Genomic DNA, 7,477 nt, shown 5'->3' with positions numbered 1-7,477 from the left:
CATCCTCCAAAATCCTATGCATGTATGGGTGTTACTAGCTGTCATAATTTTTTCATATTTCCTACGAAAAAATATACATGTTTTAAATTGAGTTTTTACACTTCAAGCACTGAGAAAGAGAGTATTTCTGAATAAAAAGCACGATAATATTTAATAAATGGATGCTAGTCAGAGGTTCTAACTCTTCATCCCACTCAGTTGCTAGGGAAAACATCACGAACACATCATAATTTATTTGCAGTTATCAAAACCATTGCTGCTTCTTTTAACTCCTTTTGGAAAGACGAGGATTGTTATTTGAAGAAATGCCCGCCTATATTTTAGGTATTAATCTGTCATGCTGCTTTCTTCAAGACTTGGGACACACTTGCTCTTTTTTTTAAAAAAAATGTGGAGAGAGAATAGAAGTCCTTACAAGATCAGCTGACAAGCTTACTCTTTTAGAAAGATTTAATAAAAAAACACAAATATATATAATATATATACATATATATAGTGGAGAGAATAGAACTTCTTACGAGATCAGCTTTATTAATAGATGATCTTTGACTGTAAAGCCACAAATAAGGGATATTTATTTCCTCAAAAGCATCCAGGATTTGCACGTAGCCTCATCCACAAAGCATTGCATCATCACATTATCACATCCCAAATCCTCCAGATGACTATGGTCAACCATATTATCACAGGAGCAGACCTCTTGGGTTTTGAGGCCGAGTCATCATCACCTCGCAGCGCAAGCACTCCAGCTTCATGTTAGAGGGGAGCCAATGGACAACAAACATGCTCCTATGCTTCCCCCCTTTTTGCTTAAAGGATTACTACAATTGATAAATCAATAAGGAATTACATCCTTTACATTTTCCATGTATTGTGTTAGCTTTTTTGGCTTTAAGACTACTATACAAAAGGAATTGCTTTAACCAACCACTTTGCAATACTGTAATCAAATTGTGAAGTCTTCAACTCAAGCTCTATACTTTCCGGCATTTTTTACCAGATGAAATAACACGAAAGTAGTTGTGCTGCATCATTTACAATTTGTGACTAAACAACGATACATGAAAGAATTGCATCTCTTCATTCTGGCCTGGTGAAGTTTGGAACAAGTTCTGAGATTTATTCCATGATTTAAAGGATCAAACTATTGGCATTTACCATAGTTTTAATTAAGAATACAACTTCTAAACTATGGCACGAGATAAAATTGTTTTCAAAAGGTGGACTACCCAAATATTTATAATTGCAACAACTGTTTTGGAACTATGACAACAAAGTTGCAGTTTTAGGTGACTGTAAAAAATATGATTCATAATTAACAATAACAACGGATGGCCTCCACAAAAGCCAATAAGTATCAAAACTTACAAAGAGAGTATGTATATCGAACTGAAAAAAGGAAAATAAAGAATAATGAACAAAATTACAACCAGTACAGAAAAGCGTGTCAAAGTTCTGTGGACATTGGACTTTTATGCTTTTAACAAGATTACCTTTCAGTTGAGAAAAATGATGAAGTTTTACCAAACTCAAACCAATTTGGAAATTTGTTTAATGAGATACATTGAATATCCATCATGTCTTAGGAACATTTTTTTTTAAATCATTCTGGGTTAGCCATAGTTTTTGTAAGATATTGAAAATTATAAGGTAATGACTGTACAAATAAGCATAAACAGAAACAATAAAAAAGCAACAACTAGCATTAACCGAATGAATAAAAATGCTATGATGATTAAGCTGGTGCATCGAAGCGAAAAGTTCAGTACACTTGTTATCTCCAGCATTCCTCTGAATTGATAATGAATGATAACCAATATCAATATCAAGTAAAAATACACACTCAAAATTTTCAGCACGATTTTAATTTTGAGGTGGCAAAGCTTAGTGCTAAAAAATCACTCCATTGTTATTAGAAACCCACGTTTTTACCATGGCTGAGGAGGTCAGCACCAACCCACATTCCTTGTAAATTTAGCTTGCACTGCCCTGACAATTGTCTGTAGTCCAAATCTGGGCAAATAATATTCATATTTCAATTATCATTTAATCATACCTAATAGAGGACGTCTAACATGATGGCAGGCGTTGCTAAGCAAGATATCAGACACGCATGAATTCATTGCTTCGTGAACTTATCTCAGTTTCCCATTCTTATCATTTCCAAAAATCCCCACAGTTAGAAATGTCATCCTTGAAATTATGTGAACAGGCTGTATGTCTTGAGAGATCTTTTGGTGCAAATATCTTGCAGATGAGCTTAGCAGCACAATGGCAGTCATATTCCCAGGCTTGTATAATAAACCCCAAAGCAACAAGCCCTACAGAGGCTGCAGAGGCTAAAATCCATTTCCAGCTACTCTCCATCATGCAATGCAAGACTCGCGTCAGGAAAATAACCTGCCCCTTTTATCTGCATGGTCAGACTGTCCAGCATTGCATAAATTTTCTCTGATTCTGGATGTGATCTGTCTCCTGAAATGAATGCATGAACCTGGTTCTTAACCTCAATCCAACTGCATCCTGGGCTCTTTTTCAATCCCTTGCCTTTTAGAATTGTTCTCACCTTTGCCACATCATCCCACCTTCCAGATGCAGCGTAGATGTTTGAGAGCAGTACATAATTTCCAATATTTTCGGGCTCTAGTTCAATAAGGTGCTCTGACACACATTTCACTAGCTCAATGTTCCTGTGAATACGACAAGCACCAAGCAAGGCCCCCCAGACACTGGCATCTGGCTCCACTGGCATTCTTTTAATAAAGTTGTAAGCTTCATCTAGTTGTCCAGCACGGCCTAGCAGATCAACCATGCAAGCATAATGCTCAACCCTAGGAGTGATGAAATATTCTCGCTTCATGCTATCAAAATATTGCCATCCCTTATCCACCAACCCCGTATGACTGCAAGCAGACAAAACACCAATGAAGGTGACGTGGTCTGGTTTCATGCCTTCTCGCTTCATGTCTGAGAAAAGCATGATAGCTTCCTCACTGTAACCATGCATTCCATACCCTGTAATCATTGCACTCCATGAAACCACATCTCTTACACGCATTTTTTCAAACAATCTACGCGCAAGCTCTATGCTCCCACACTTGCCATACATGGTTAGAAGGGCAGTTCCCACAGAAATATCGGAGTCAAATCCATTTCTAATTATAGAAGCATGAATACACTTGCCTTGATGTAAACCTGCTAATTGGGCACAGGCAGGTAGCACACTTATAATGGTAGCAGAGTTAGGCTTAATGTCTGTCAAGCGCATTTGACAAAAGAGTCTCAAGGCCTCACGACCTAGTCCACTCTGAGCATAGCCAGAAATCATTACACTCCATGAGACCACATCTCTTTTAGGCATTTCATAAAACAATATGTGTGCTGCCTCTATATCCTTGCATTTGCAATACATGTCAATCAGACTGTTCGCCACAGAAACATGGGAGTCCAGTCCACTGCGGATTATGTATGAGTGAAAGCGCTTACCCTGCTGCAGAGATGATAAATGAGCACAGGCGGGAAGCACAGTCACCACAGTGGCCAAGTTGGGTTTGACACCCGCAAGCTGCATTTGATGATAAAGCATCAATGCTTCATTCCCGTATCCATTTTGAGCATACCCTGCAATCATCGCATTCCAAGACACCGCATCTCTATTAGAAATTTTGCCAAACAACTGATGTGAAACCTCCACCCTCCCACATTTCGCATACATATCCACAAGCCCAGTCACTACAGAAACATCCGACTCAAATCCATTTCTAACTACATATGCATGAATCGACTTGCCTTGATTCAAAGCTGCCAAATCAGCACAAGCAGGGATCACACTTACCATAGTGACCGAGTTGGGCTTGATGCCGGTGGCTTGCATCCGATGAAACAACACCAATGCCTCGTCAGGGTGTCCATTCTGGCAATAACCCACAATCATTGCATTCCATGACACCACATCTCTTTCAGACATTTTATCAAACACTTGCCGCGCACTGTCAATACTTCCGCATTTTGCATACATATCCATCAGGGCAGTCACCACGAAAACATCAGAAGCAAGCCCGCGACTATCTATCTGATCATGAATTTCCCTGCCCTCTTGCGAATACGAAAAACCAGCGCATGCCTTGAGTACGAGAGGAAAAGTAAATTTGTCTGGTCCAACGCCCAGCCTCTGCATCTGGTGATACAATTTAAATGCTCGCTCATAGTTTTCATTCTTGACGTAGGCTCTAATCATAGCATTCCATATTACAACACACGAATTATGCATTTTTTCAAGCACTTGGCGTGCATCTGGCTCACAGATTTTGTCGAACACTTCGCGTGCATCCTCCAATCTGCCACATACTGCATACATGTTCACAAGTTTGGCGCCGAAAGAGACATTATAACCCAAACCTGCATTGAGCAAGTGGGTGTGAACCTGCCTACCCTCTGCTAAGGATTTAGTATCAGCACATGCCTGTATAAGAGAAGCGTAGGCACCGAAGTCCGCCGGGATGCGTTGGCGATCCATGATTTGAAGAACGCCAAGAGCCTCCTTCAAATTCCCATCCCGGCACAGAGCAATCAGATCGCTATTGGCTTCTGATTTCGAATGTTGACAGGATCTCGTTGGTTTTCCACCATTAATGGAACCGACAGGGGATTCAATTGCATGATGAGCAGTCACAGCAGAAGAATAAGAAGATGGTTTCCTAGGATAAGGATGAAAAATTTTACAGGAAACGCCATCACATGTTAATATCGAATCGCAAAACTTACGTGAATGGAATCGCAGTAACATATTAGCTAAGAGAAGGACATAGAACTAACTATAGAAGGCAAACTAACTATCAGCCTTCTAAACATAGTACTTTGTTAGGGCAGTGAATGAAAAAGCATACACAATGAAAAACAAGAGCCCCTATATTTTTCCAAAGTACGAAAATCTATTATAAAAATCTATTATAACTTGGTTGTCAAAGTGATTGTGGGTTGCTATCTATAAATATAAGCTGACTTATTATTGTTATTCAAGAAAACCCACCCAACATGGAATTACTTGCTTGTGGTATGTAAGGGGTATGCTTTCACTCCTGCTAAATGTCATTGAGTTTTGGGTTCTGCTGATAATGTTGGAAGCCGCCAACACAAAAGGGGTCTCCCTGATGTGAATTCCCAATTAGACCCCACACCATTTGGTATACGAGCCCCATCCGGAATATGGTTCGGCTGCCATTATTTTAGAGATTTGCCTTCGTTGTAATGGTTAGTATAAGAGAGTAACACTCATGTACTTTTGAATGAGCTAGTAAGTGAGCGTTGTGAAATGTTCAATTGCAAAATGTATGAAGGTCCTTTCACCGGGAGGGGGGAGAAAGTGAGTCTCTAGAAGAAAAGTACAAGTACGATTCTAATAAAGACACACACACATACATATGAAAGAATCGTTAACCATCTAGTGAAATGGTTCGCATAGACATAACGAGCATTAAAGCAATTACAACACACATTTAACAAGATAAGCACCAAAGCCAATGAAATAGTTCAATTTCTTTAGTACATGAGAGCACAAACACATACCGCAAACATCTAAAGAGTAGTCTTACAATATTCAAGATACATGCATGAAGGTGTGTTGCCTCAACAAGCTTCAAGTTATTAAGCGAAAGTTCCAAGATACATGGTCATAATGAGACACCACTAACTCCAATAGTGGAGCATTAAGCCACAACTTGCTCCTCAAAAGTATGATCTTCTCTCAAATGCCTAGTTGGAGAAGTCAAGGTGAAAAGTTATTTGCTTGAGTAATGAGGCTTTTTTTATAACAAGAGGAATGACATTTCATATCCCCATGACTCTTAACCTACCCTCATGACTCTCGGACTTCTAATATGACCTTTGGACTTCCATAAGACCTTTGGACTTCCATAAGACCTTTGGACTTTTCCTAATGACTCCTTTGTCCACATGTGACTCTTGGACTTCCACATATTTACATTTAGAATATTTTCCAAAATTACATCATCATATGACAACAACAAGACAAGTCATTTACATTGATGACTTAGAACCTAGTGGCTTGTAACATGAAGTTCTTTGAGAAGTGATGACACTACCACTATGTCTTCAATACTTGAAATAGATCTTGCATTGTAGTTTCCTTCTACCTTCTGAAGGGTCTAGAGAGATTATAGAGTCTTCGTGGGTCATTTTGATTGCCACTTTCCATCATTCCTACAATTGTTGCAACATGGTGCCTTTGTGTCTTTGTCTTCAAAATGCCTCCTTGGACACCTTCTATTGCTTAAACCTCTTTTACTATGCTTACTGAGAACACCTATAGATATAGATCGCAATGCGCAAGGGAGAGAAAGAGTGACCTTCTAGGAGCAGGGTGCACTTGTAGGAGACAGGGAAGCAAGTACATCTCACTAAGACTACGCCATGCGCAGCTCTATAAGAGGAGGAGGAAAGGTGAGCGCATGGCATAGTTCCAAGAGGCAAGGCTGCAGGGACTGTTCACTAGGATTGCACCATGCACTATGGAAGAAGTCTAGGGCCACAAGGAGGGTGCAAGGTGCACTTCCAAAGCACAAGGAGGGGCATCACCTCCCACTAAAAGTGCATAGTGCACTACACTAGGAGCCAGAGGCAGGACTAACGTAGGGACGCTGAGTAAGCAACAAGGAAAGGGGTCTTGCTGACTAGAATTATGTTGTGTGTAGGAGGGAGAGGGGGGGCTCAGAATGGCATAGGGCACATTTTTAACTAAGAAGGAGGGTCACTGCTAAGCTCTAGAAGTGCACAATGTGCTCTTCTTAGCGCAAAGGCAGAGTTGCTAGGTCAAAAAAATGACTAAGTATGGAAAGGTAAAATAGTGAAAAACATAATGAGTTATGAGTAAGATCAAGCATTATTCATCTCAACTCATCAATACAACTCAAACAAGACCCAAAACTAAGTAATATACATCAAAGCACCAGTTCACAGACATTCTCCAAATGCAACAAACAAAGCATGAGCAGTTGCAACACATAAGTGTCATTTTGTGACTAGAGAATGTGTTATGGCTCAAAAGTGTGCTATAGCTATTCTTGACGATTTGACGACACTTAGGAAGGGACATGGACACTTGGAATATGTACAAAAACATAAATGACACTTGGCGACCAAAAGCAACGCTTCACATGATGACAATTAGGCTCCAAAATTCAAAAATAGCCAAAATTTTGGACGGTGGTGAGTAGCAACAACACTTGGCAACACACTGGACGAACTTAAGCTTCTATGTCTAAGTCTATCTTTCAGCATAGATTCTAGCCCTTCTGGAAGTATTGACTCATCATAAGGATCACTCTAGCTTCACCATTTATCATGTTTACCACATGGATTCTCTTATTCCCCGTTTGGCTTGAACACATTCAAAGATATGTCAATACTTAATTGTTTCAATTGGGAAAGGATAACAAATATACCAAGCTTCTGATGATCA

At 39.7% G+C, this 7,477-nt stretch overlaps 1 pseudogene; it reads right to left on the bottom strand.

The window, feature by feature from the left end:
* Positions 1 to 1,705: 1,705 nt before the first annotated feature.
* Positions 1,706 to 4,930, bottom strand: LOC149260289 (putative pentatricopeptide repeat-containing protein At3g01580 pseudogene; annotated as a pseudogene).
* Between the last annotated feature and the right edge of the window lie 2,547 nt (positions 4,931 to 7,477).

The sequence above is a fragment of the Pinus tabuliformis genome, chromosome 6 (assembly GCF_031772625.1).
Source record: "Pinus tabuliformis cultivar Carrire ecotype Pingquan chromosome 6, CPIR1, whole genome shotgun sequence".
Taxonomy (NCBI): Eukaryota; Viridiplantae; Streptophyta; class Pinopsida; order Pinales; family Pinaceae; genus Pinus; species Pinus tabuliformis.
This window is presented reverse-complemented; position numbering and strand designations above follow the sequence as displayed.